The sequence below is a fragment of the Struthio camelus genome, chromosome 6 (genome assembly GCF_040807025.1).
Source record: "Struthio camelus isolate bStrCam1 chromosome 6, bStrCam1.hap1, whole genome shotgun sequence".
In the NCBI taxonomy this organism is placed as follows: Eukaryota; Metazoa; Chordata; class Aves; order Struthioniformes; family Struthionidae; genus Struthio; species Struthio camelus.
In genome coordinates, this window is record NC_090947.1 from 24738467 (window position 1) to 24751102 (window position 12636).

At 36.3% G+C, this 12636-nt stretch overlaps 1 protein-coding gene across 23 annotated transcripts in view; it reads left to right on the forward strand.

Annotated features, from left to right (window-relative positions):
• The window catches only part of LOC104144940 (sodium channel protein type 2 subunit alpha), a 166164-nt gene that overhangs the window by 21401 nt on the left and 132127 nt on the right, over nucleotides 1–12636 (forward strand). The window contains exon 1 of one of the 23 annotated variants that reach the window (XM_068948729.1): nucleotides 11600–11732. The exons of the other annotated variants lie outside the window; for them this stretch is intronic. The gene's annotated coding sequence lies outside the window, so the exon portion shown is untranslated. Of the gene's footprint in view, nucleotides 1–11599; nucleotides 11733–12636 lie in introns of those variants that run through there. 23 annotated transcript variants of the gene reach the window in all.

Below are 12636 nucleotides of genomic sequence, written 5' to 3' on the forward strand. Positions count from 1 at the left end.
AGGTCGTAGGAAATTACTGAATCTTGTGAAAGAAACTTGGCAAAAATATTTTAGGGAATGATTATGAAAATTTCAAAGGTCAGAGTAACAAGCAAATGTAATGGAGCGTTTAGAAGGAAAAATCAAGGGAAGGAAGACATTTCAAATATTGTCAATGAAGATAATGGTACTAATAATTTTAACTTGGAGGAGTTCTACTGTAGAGTCAACGTGACATCACATAACTGAACAGAAGAAGCCATAACTCTGAACAATCGTTGTTCAGCAGGACTTCATAGTCCTACAGTGATGAGCTGCTGGAAACAGAGTTAAAACCCTGACATTCAGAATCAGTGAAAAGGAAGTATCAAGCAATGTGGAGTAAAACATATACAAATCATTAATCGTGTTTTGTTGTTGTTGGCAGCGGGATTTTTTCACTTGCTCTCTCTCCTCCCCATGAAATTTCCACTTTTATGGATGAAATAGTAGGTAAGTTGTAAGGAGTAGCATGGAGAAATAAAACATAACTTGCATTTTTATTTATATCTCAAGCTTAAGGTATGTTGTGACTAGAAACAATTCTAGAATAAAAAGGAGAAATAAAATATTCACATCTTTCTTTAAACAGTTTTAGAGCCTTTCTAGTGCACTGCTGTCATTCCTTGTCCCAGCAGAGAGGAGGGTTAGACCTAACTATAAGGACAGAATGACTGAAGGGTTCCTCCTTTTTTATTGGCTCACTGTGGCTGTTAAGTGTGACCATGAGAATTATAAAATTAGTAAAATGCTTTATTTTATATCTATTTGAAGCAAACTGTTCCTTCATTTTATTTAGCCATTGGGTAGTCATATTTATCACTCTGCAGCTGTAACGGGGGAATGTATGTCTAAAGTCTCAAGACTGATTCAGTGTAAATACTTATCAAGATGATGTGTTATATAGGAGTACAATACTTTTTACTTAAAACATCATTTAAAAGCAGGTTGACTCTTCATGTACAACAACTCATATGCTGATATGAGTGATAGATTTTAACAGTAATTGTTTGTTTGTTTGTTTTTGCCTGGAGACTGCTCTTTTGTGAGACCTACCCACATTCCTGGCCAATGTGTGGACCACTCACTTGTCTTTGTCTTTAACCCTGACTCTCTATGCCAAATGAAATTATAAATTTTACCCTATCTGTACGATGCCATAGTGCTTCTTCCAACAATATTTGATGGTAACTGGCTTTTCTCTAGAACCATAGCAACCCTGTTCTCCTCCCCCTTAAGAGAAATGTTTCCTAATGTAAGAAAGTATCTAGTTTAATTTGCTTCTTTAATGAGACTGCCTGCCTGGAAGAGACAAGGCTTGTAGTATACACCTCATAGATTGTGGTGGGGAGATTATTAATTGTTAGCACTCTGTTAGGTCTTCATATTAAACTTGCTGTGGGAAGGGATTTGAAGATTGAAATGCTGTTGCAGTTTCAGTTTTCTGTCATCCCAGTCATATTTTTTTCCTTTCACCTTCTTTGTCATTGAATAGTTTCATACATATTTGTTTTGCAACAGTGTTATTATTTTCTTAAGATGCCATTGCTCTAGTGGAAGACCTATTTTACAGTGTATGCGATGAAGTAGGATTGTTTCTGAATGAGTTTCACTTGTAGCTGCAATAGCTGCTTATACTCCACTCCATTAAGTAGCCTGGTGTGTGTTGTTATTGTTAAGGAGGATCAAAATGTTGTCTTCTGCTAGTCTTTTAATACAGCAGAATGAAGACTTCTGTCTTTTGACTTAAGAAGGCACATTCTTTTGTAATTACTAGTAAAAACAATAGCCAATTGATTTCTGTTAGCTTGCTGAAAAAACCATCTGTGTAACCAGGAGAAAAATAAGGTTATGGGAAGGGAGAAAGAGGTAGTGATTGTGCTTTCTGAGCCCTTACCAACCAGCCTCCCCGGTCTCTACAAGAAACGGGCAAAGGAAGTAACAGGAGGTGGTAAATCTAGGGCATGACATATGTTCTTGACCGACATTAGAAGACATACAGGTGCTCTCTTTGGTCTATTCTTGAGTGGTTACTTTGGTCTGTATTAAATGGTATGCAATAAGTTTTCTGTTGTTTCTCTTGTATGCATGTGTAATTGACAGTAGCTGATCCAGCTCAAAGTTAATCATTTTTATTGGGTTCCCTTTCAACTGAATCAGTAAGTTAGAACTGAAGCAGTAAAAGTGGTTTCCCTGGGGACTGTGGGTGGAAGGACTAGCGGGTCTGTCCTTTCTGAAGCACTTTGATTTTTGTACTTGCTTAGTCTGCTCATGAAGCAGTATCTGCATCCTCACTAATCTTCCACAAGAGTCCCCCGCCTCACATTTATGTATCCAACGTAAAACTTAATTTTTTCATCTGTATTTTATTACTTACTGTAATGCATTTTCTAAATATATTATTGTTGTTTCTGAGATCAGTACATGTAGACTGTTATTTATATACCTCTTCATTCATCCTGTAGCAAGACTGTAAGCTGTTTTTACCACAGCTAGTAAAACCACTAAAAGTATTTTACATTTTTCAGAAATTAGTTCTTCTACAGGCCTTTAATCATTTTTACTGATCTTTTTGAATTCTCTCCAATATGTTAGTGTCTTTTGGGGGAAAAATCTTACAGTACTCTAGATACTTTGCTTCCAGTTCTGCATAGAAAAATTGTTTCATGCATGACTCAGTACTGTGACTATATAGACTCAAGTTAAACTTACTTGGATGAGTTAACATATTTTTGTGTGCAGGCATTCACAGACTGTTTATTGGCATTTTTATGCCAGTGCATGTTCACTTCTAACTTTCTGTCCATGACTGCTTTTAGGTGTTTTTGCCTCCAACTCCTGCTCTGCTTTCATATTTGCTTTCATAGAGGAAGAATATTTTACAAGAAAGTGATAAAAGTTTTCTGCAATGTGTTAATAACCACGGTGGACTTAGTGGTTCTGTCAGGTTTCAAAGTTCTATGTAAAATTACTTCTGCATACAAAACTGCCTGTTTAGAGGAAAACTCCAAACTTATATTTGTAAACTATCACCAATTCAAAAAGGATATCCTGTTCAGCTTCTCAGCTTCTTGCTTTATTGAGAGAAAAATTGTAAGACCATGTTAATCTCAATTGTTTTCAAAATAACAGGTTGATGTTTGTATGAAGGAAACTGCAAATATTCCAGTAACTTTGTTGTCAGTGATATTCACTAGCACAAGTTTTCATGCACAAATTCAGAGTAGTGACAGATATTTCATTTTGGAAAAAGCGATATGTTGAAAGGGTTTTTGTTATTTTTTGTAAGGAAAACAGGGAATGTATCATTAATTTAACTTTTATTTTATAATTTTTAGTGGATAAAGCTTTTAATGTCCATTTCAGTTACAGAATAGTATTTTGCATGATTGAACTGCTTTTTGACGAAATTCTAAAATGCTGGCATTGCTTTTCAATCTTCTGTGTGCACTTGCAGTACAGTGAAATGTCCCGTCATTATTTTGATCCAAATTTCACAGAAAAATCAAGATGGATATGCTTTCTTCCTTAGCTATTTCATAAGGAGGAAAAGTGAGATTTTAGTCAACACAGAGAAATGTATCAAAATTTTTTTGGAAGAAGTGATACGGTTCTGATATTAAGATTAGACAATGAAGGAAAATTACTAAATTATCCCTTCACCGGAGATCTTTCAGATACAACTGTGGTGTCTGCCATTAATTCTGAAAATAGCATGGAGCATTCTTTACCCATCCTTTGTGCACAGAAGTTACCTATGTGCATCTCCTCTGGCATTCCTGTTATCTTTAATGATACCACAACACAGAACACAGTAATATCAGTGCTGTAATATTAATCAGTGAAAAACGTGCCTTGTGGTCCCAAGGATTCTGTTCTTTGTGCTGTCGGTCACTTTTATCTCATGTTCAAAACAAAATAAATACACTTTTGTCTGTACACAATGGTCACTTTTTTCTTTCTTTTCCTTGTTAAGGGTCAACACAATCATGTTGCACAACTAAATCATTTACAGACTGGAATGTTTTGATACCTGAGTATTATGGTAGGGAGAAAGTACAAGATGATTTTTCTTACGAAATTTAAAAATAAAAGTCTGACTTATATGACCAAAAAAAAAAAAAGCTTTTAAAAGGGAAAGAAAGCTAAGAGATTAACATGCAGCATTTTCAGACCAATTGGTAATTTGTACTCTGCAGTCCTAGCTCTCTATTTGTGTGGCACAGCTCAGCCTTTGCCCTATGAAGGGAGCAGTGCTATTTGGCAACCAGCAACGTGCAGATTTCTAAATGAATAAGTGCAGTGTGAAACTGGAATTTAGGCTCCTAATTTTCTTAGGTACCTTTGAAAATTTAGCTCATTATCTGTGCCACTGATTCTCACATTTACGTATATGGTTCACCTCCTCTGAATTTCTCAGAAGTCTTGAGTGCTTAGAGCCTGAGATAGTCCGGTCTAACTCATGCTACTGGAAGGAGTGGGATTCTTTGGGGCACTTTGCGTTCTAAAAAAAAACCAGTGTTATCGCAGAACAGTGACTGTGTCTTATCCCCTGCTTCATACAGTGCCTTTGCTCTTGAGCTCCACTGCGTATTCCACTTGAGCACCGCTAACTCAAATCAGTAGTCCTGTAAAGGTTAAACAAAAATGAAATCTGTAATGCCTTTTTTGCACCTTGTGTACATGGTAGTAAGACTAAAGGACTGTCTGTCTTCCACTAAACCTACATTGGCTCTACTTCTTTGCGGGGAGTTCTGTCACAAGAGGAAGGGATGGTTTTGCATTCTGTTCAGAAGCTCAGGTCTCAGACTCTCTCCTTAGGATGAGTATCCTTCTTCAGATGGTCTGCTCATCTCTTCCACTGCAGAAGATATCCAACTGTCTGACTAAATACCTCAATGCTTTTTCTTGAGTTTCATCACCTGTGACTGCAATATCTTCCAGTCTCTTGTGAGGTCTCCATTTCTCTGAAGCCATACATGAAACTAGTTAGCTCGTCTCTTGTGTCTTGCTTGCTTCTGCCTCTCTTGGAATTGAGGCCACCTGGTAATAGACTGTACTACTCCTCCAGCTAGTACAAGTGTGGCAATTTCATGTCTCCAGGGTAGATCCTATCTTCTTGAAAGAAGTCCAAAAGGGAGAGCGAGAAACATTTGTTCCATCCAATGTATTTTCTGTATTGTTTCCATTAGAGAAATGTGATCCAGTACCACAGAAAATGAAGAGTTATCTTCCAGTTTTTACAGATTTCCTGTACAACGTGTGACATATCACTTAATCTCTGGACCTCTTAAATACTAATCGATTTATAAAGGAGTTGCCAACTGATGTTTGAATTGTTTTTAATGTTTTTGAAAATTTAACTTAAATGGAAGACCTCAAGAAAGTACAAATTGACATGTTATTTCCCACTTCTTATGTATATGTGTTTATAAATATTATTTATGTATTACTAATTTGCATAGATTAATATTTCAAAATACTTCAAATCATACATCCTAAGTGTAGCCTTTGTTCCATGCTGACTACACTGGTTTATTTCTCTTTTTATAAATCATTAACATGAGAGAACTTAAAGCATGACAATAGAAATAATAGAAAGCTTTGCTTATAATATGGAATCCTCATATCTATCATGTTAAGCTTGGTGCATTGTTAATGTTTGGGAGTTGTCCCACATGTACATATGTGTGACAACATATTTTATGTATTTATTTTTTTAAACAGTAAGCAATGCAACAGCTACAACAGAGAAAAGAGCATATTTATATATGCACATACCTTTACTTAACATTTTTGGAATATAGGTTCGTTGATTCATGAAAAATTTCAAAGAGACAGTCTACAGGAAGAATTACTAACACACAGAGTATCAATATTTTATGCAGGTCATGATCACTGGGATTTGGGGATGTGCAATATTAATTGCTACAGAGCCCAGTTGTTTAATATGCAAGAAGAAGTTGTTTAATATGAAAGAAGATTTCCCCCTCCCAAATCAACAAAATACAAGAAACTTATCAGTAGGTTTTTATTTTTTAAACTGAGTAGACTTTTTTTTTAGAATAATTATTTTTTATTTTCTTTATCCAGTCAGACTTGAAGAGATACTGATTTGATATTTGGCTAACAGCGCTAGTATCTTATCCTGCCTTGTAAGATCTAAACATAAAGTGCCTGGGAACAAAGAACCTCATAATATCTCATGTGTATGTTGCCCACTACCTTGTGTTAAAGCCACTCCGTTAGCGATTACTTCCAAAATGCACACACCTGCAAACATGTTATGAAACTGGAATTGTCAGTACAGGACTTTTCTGCTTTTAAGTGCAGATAGTTTGAGTGGTTTAAAATTAATTCAGTGAAACTGTAATCACATCTCTTTATATATATATCTAAGCAAGTACTTTGTTTGCCAGACTTGACAACAGTTGGATTGCTTACAGCATGTGTGCCCAAATCCTTTAGGAGCAGGGTGTTTGATTATAACGCTCTTTGCCATGGAGATTGTGCATTTGTATGTTTGTAAAGAGCCTAATGCAAAAGTGCTGTAAGTCTCCTTGGAGTTTCTAGGATTTGCTGTTACTTAAAAAAAAAAAAAATCAGAAAACCAGACTGATGAAATGTGAACTCTGGGGACACTTTTGACAGACATTGTTATCCAACTTACTTTTCAATATGTAAATAAATGCTATTAGCATGTCATTGGTTAAAAGAAATTCTGATTTGATTCATATGAGAGAGATACAATAACAGAGAAACAAACTGTGCCAGCAATATCTGTTTTCCATTATGGCAGTGTCCATTTTTTTCGTATTCATCACCTTAGGAAAATTCTTACATAAAAGAAAAAAAATTTGAAAACTCATTTTGTGCAGAATCTTCTCCAAACCCCAAGGAATTCTGAATTCAGAGCTTGTGTATTTTGGCCCTGGGTTTAGATAATTTTGTGTGACAGAGGGACAGCATACCATAAATTCAAAATCGGACTTTGAGTTTAATATACTTTAAGGAAAAAGACACTGAGGAAAAAAGTTTTTTTAATTAAAAAAATTGGAATCATAAGATGCTGTGTTCCACAGCAGCATTTTTGTAATTATGCTGCTGTTGTTACTAATATTAATAATTAATTGCTGTACAGTGATAGCAGTAGAATATTTTGCTGGTCTGGTACAGTTGTGCAAATCATATATTATGCTCTGTACATAAGCCCCACTATTCATGTACTCGTTCTGTGTTGTATTTATCAACACCTGTAGTAGCAGGTTTATGTTAAACCTGAGGTATAACAGGTCCTTTTTATAGTAAACCTATATGAAAATGAATCTTCTAAATTACAGTATTGTTTTCAGTTCTGCAACATATCACTCTTTTTTCAAAGACTCTAGAGTTCTCTGAAATAGCTCCTAGGACTGCTGAAAGTGAGAGTCACCCTTCAGGCAATACTGTAGTACAGATATCTGACAGGGTCCTTCAGCTCTTCCATTGGCAGATTGCTTGAGATGTCAGCTATGTGTACATTTTTTGTGCGAGGCCCCAAAATAACTTTGAGACTCCTTGAATGCTTGAAGTTTAATGCTATTAGCAAAAAGTTGACCCAGTTAGTTATGTGATAAGGAAAAAGTATTGTTAGATTCTTACAATCTTCATCTCTCTATGCTGTTGCTCTCTTGACTTGCTCTGTCTTGTTAAGCCTTCAGCAGTGAGATGTAGACTTCTTGCTGAAGAGCATTCAAGTTTCAACCTGATTAAAATGTTTAAAGTATTCATGAAAGAGCTCCAGAAATTTTGCTGACTTTGTTTTTAGAAATACTAAATGCTCTGGAGCACGCATTAAATTGTATGTGGCTGCTGTGGTAGAAAAAGCCACCTGGAGACTTCTTTTTTTCTGGGCTGCATGACAAATTTTATGTCCATCTGCACTTCAGTCCTACAAGAACATAAATATCAAACTGTGTTAACTTGCACCCAGCTGGAAAATATATACTTTATGAGAAGAATGACATTATTTAACAGTCCTGTATTCATAGGTTATGAGTCTCATGTGAATAATAAACTTGAACCCTACACTGCATCCAGTATTACATTATTGAAAAACTTATCTTTTAAAAAAGTTTTTAGGTGTGTCCTTGATTTGTGAAGAATGCAAAAAAAAAATCACCTCACGTATGGTTGTGGATAATGCTTAAAAGCAAGCTTGAAATTTAGAAATTATGGGTTTATTGCTATTGACATATTAATTGTTTATCAACATAGAGCCTAATTTCATTTCAGAAGGTTGAGAGGAAAAGATTCTATCTTCTGGTCAGCATTAATCATTCTTACTTCCTCAAAGGAGCCACCAGCTGTGGGCTTGCCTCTGTGTCAACAAGGAAAGTGTTTCTGTGTAACACACAAAGAGATGCCAAACCATTTTGTTTGGCAAAGGGGTACTAGAAGAAAAAAAAAAAGTCATTTAGGAAAATATAGTTTAATGAAAGGGGACGGGAAGTAAAAAGGACAATAGGAACCTTTCAAATAGGGACCAAGGAGAAAGTCAGTTAGCTCCAGGTTAAGACACAAGCAGCTGTTGATCTGGGTCCTATAATTTCTCAATGCTTCATCTTCTGGCTTCTTTGCTGACTAAGAGTGGTAGGACTAAAATATATACCTATTTGGAAAGCTAAGTGTGTTTTCAGTGCAGAGATAAAATAGCCTTTGACTTTTTTTTTTTTCCCTCACTGAAGCAAAACAGTGAATTACAGAAATCCTTCTGGCTTTTACTGTCAGCATTCTTGGATTGTCTTGACCTCTGGACAGCTTTTGCTCTTCTTATTGGTTGAAGTTCAGACTTTATCTATGGCACTCATATGCCTATTCTTCCTATGCCTAGGAAGAATAATGTGTGGCAGTTTAATTAGTTCTTGCATAATCTTTTCTCCTTCCAGATGTTCCTACCTCTCCACATGTTCAGAGACCCTCCTCTTCAGCTCTAGTTACATTTTACCTTTGCAGATATCACACTGAGTAGTTCTTCAGCTTCTGCTGCTGTGTAATGACATCCCTCTCAGAGTTCACTTTAAGCCTATTTTAACTTTAACTTTAAAAACAGAAATCATATAAAAGCCTGCAACAAAAGCTATCTCTCAGGCTATTTTGTTTCTCCAAACACAGGTCAATATGTCTTCTTTCATTCTGGCCTAAAGAAAATAATAATTAAAGACATCTAAATTCTGTATTAATACAATGGTAAGAACTCATAGACTGCCTTTGAAAACCAGGAAGTGCAAAATTTATGATTCCTAGAATATTATATATGTAAAGGTAGTGTTGTATCACAGCAAAAAGTAATGTCATGTCAGAAGGTCATTGGTGTGTATATTTGAGAGATAAGTGTTTCCGATGTATTTATTGTAACTCTGCAGTCTTAATGTATCATTAATGCAGATTTTCACATTTAAGTTCTCCAATTTTTAGTGAATAGAATAGGAAAGGTCTAAGAGATGCCATTAAGTTTCATGAAGGGCTTAGGGCAGCCTTTATGGAAATAAATATAGAAGAAACTCATTTAATCTATTCTTATTAAGTATTTGTAGGGCATTTGTCACTCTAGTATGAGTCAGTGCCATTAGGTAGCGTTCATAATGTCTTTAAGGGAATTTTTTTTTTCCTCTTCTTTGTTTTCAAATCTTCTATACAGTAAAAACTCTACTTGTATAGGTATTCCAATTACTGTCTTTTTCATCCTTTTTCCTTTCTTATTTTTTCCTTCATGTCATCAAACAACAATTCTGATAACCTGTGCTTTTATTTGCATTAGTTCTATCAAATATTCTCTGGTAAGTGTTCCAAGATGAGATCTTGGACTTTATTTCGGTTTCTCCATGCACATCAGTGTTCCTGGATTAAAACGACATAAATAGGTTTTGAAGCCAGCCCTTGAAAATACTGTCCCTTAGAATGTCAAGATTTTCATTTAGAAAAAACAGGACATGAGGATCTTTCTGTGCTTCCCATGTGGATTTTGATTTCTTAAAGTAACAGCATTTTCTCCGCAATGCTAGTGTAACTGACCACGAAGTAATGATGTTCTGAGTAGTACATGATTGTAGCATGCGTTAGAATGGCAAATATCTTGTCTGAGATAAAGAGGCTCCATCTTCTAGTTAGCAGAAGCAGAAATACATTGCTTCATAAGCAGAGAATCCCACTGCTAGATGAATTAGGGCAGATTCAGGACAATATTAGCTTGCTTTTCCTGGAATGTTTTGTGCAGTTGCTAGTGAAGACTCTTACGAGAAATAGCTGCTTTATTTCTAATCTTTCTAAATAAAAAGTTAGCTGAGATTTTGTTTAATTTTCTTATTATCTCCAAAAATGTGCCAGCTTCTCAATCTTGTCAGCAACTTTTACTTACCCAGAAGATATTAGATGCAAACACCTTGCTGTCTGTCTTGGTTCCTACCATGTTATCTTGAAAACTGTCAAGGTCTTGGTGAGCAGGAGAACTTTTTTAGCATGTGTGTTTCATTCTGTACCCCAGTGCCTCCCTTGGGCAATTCATTTCTTTTTTGAATGCATTTTGATCAAAAGGATGAACCAAAGTTTGAATAAATAACATAATTCAACTTTCCTCCAGGAGCAAGGAAAAACTTTAGAGGAGAAAAAGTTGATTCTGGACGTAGCTTAGAAGATACGAAGCGTGGAAAGACAGTTCCATTTCATGTTAGAGCTAGAATAAAAGATTTATTAGTACATAGACAAAACTAGACTCCATGTGGAAATAAATATTTGATGCAATAATAGATTCATATTGGTTCTTCCTCTTCAAAATTTTTCTTCTGGTTGCACTCACATGGCTAAAAAAATAGTAATCTCTTACATTTTCAAGGGAGGTCTGTATCTCAAAATACAATGATAGCATTTTACAGTGATATTGGATATAGTGCAGTTATAATGATTTAGATTTCAATGACACATAGCATAAGTGCAATTTCAGTGTGCACACTACAATTCCATATATGGCATCTGCCAAAGTGGTGGGTTTTTTACACATCCTCCATATGAACATAAACCACAGTACTTGCTGAAAAGCTGTTTAAGGCGTTGACCCCCTGTTACATAGTCACTATCTTAGTACTTCTGCGGAACATAGTGTGAAGAGCCCTGGTCGAACTGGGGAAAAAAAGCAACTCTGTCTTCTGGAGTCAAAGCCCCGATGTCTTGCCTGTGAGCTAAAGCATTCCAAGGTTCAGCCATGGTAGCTGTGTTATGAGAGATCACTAGAGAGCCATGGCCTGAGAACCAGAACAGTCTCCAGCACGGGAAAGGGCTTGTCAGGGCCTGGAGCACATTCCCCTTCTAGGAGTGTAGTTGGCCAAGTTAGAGAGTTTAGCTGGCTAAATCCAAGGTCAGCTACTTCGCTAATAAGAACTGTTGTGAAGAAAGCTAGAAGCGAGGGCCTGCCCCTCCTTTCCGTTGGGAACTGCTTTTAAGCTGAGGCTTTACATCGCAGCCATTTAGCAGATATGTTTGTGTGCTGTTTCCTACCACTTGATTTCAGAATCTAGATTTCAGGTCCTGATCTGGATCTGTTGACATGACTTCCTGGCTTGACCTTGGACCTATCTCATCCCTCTGGATTAGCTGGGTGATCTCTGGACCATCTGACCTTGACCACTGTCTCTGGCCTGATCGTGACCTGACTTGCCGCTCTGCATCCATGCTCCTTGTTGGTGAGGTCACTGCTTGTGCCTGTCTTATTATTGTGCTCCGCTCCCAGCTCACCTTCTCTTGCAGAGTAGCTGGCCCTCACCACTCCTTGACAGTGCTATGTGCATGTCTTCATTCTTTCTCCTTCCCTCCTCTGATTGTTAGCTTTTTCTCCTTCTTAACTCCTTCACTTACTCCTCTACTTACCAAAGGATTTTAAACTCCTTCTAAGGAGAAGGGAATCCGTTGGTGGAAAAGCATTACCTGAAATAGCTACTTGCCGTGTGAAGAGGATACAAACAGGACATGTGTTCCCTCTTCAGCAGCTTGAAAGAACAGATCTAGGGTATAATTTCTAGTGATTTCTTCTGTCTACTTCCTTTCTATAGTATGCGCACTCTTGCTAAACTTTTGATCTACAGAGAACTAAGGAGTATGGCTAGCACTTTGTTTATGGGGTTTTGTATATCATGTGGCAGAGGTATATCGGGAACAGAATATAGCATATTTGCAAGTGGATCAATTATCTGAATACTAGAGTTTTCCAGAGAACCAATTTAGGTAAGTGCCAATTCTTCACATACACTCATAAAACTCTGAATTCTCAGTCCTGATTGCAGTAGTTCTGAAGTACAACAGTAAATAACGAATTGAAGAGTGTGCAGAACCAGGGAAACCTAATTCACACCTTGCTTATGAAAGTGGATTAGTGATAATTTTAGGCAATTAATAAATAGAATATTTAACTTCAACAATTAATCTGAAATTAAGTTAGTATCAAAATAAATCCTGGTAAAATTAGCGTTCATTTTAACGGTGCGATTAACTTGCAGATAACTGAGTGCACCAGCATACTCTATTTACATAGGAATAATTGTTGGCATATTTTTCTATGTGTAGTTATTAAACTCTTACCTTTTCTTTGGA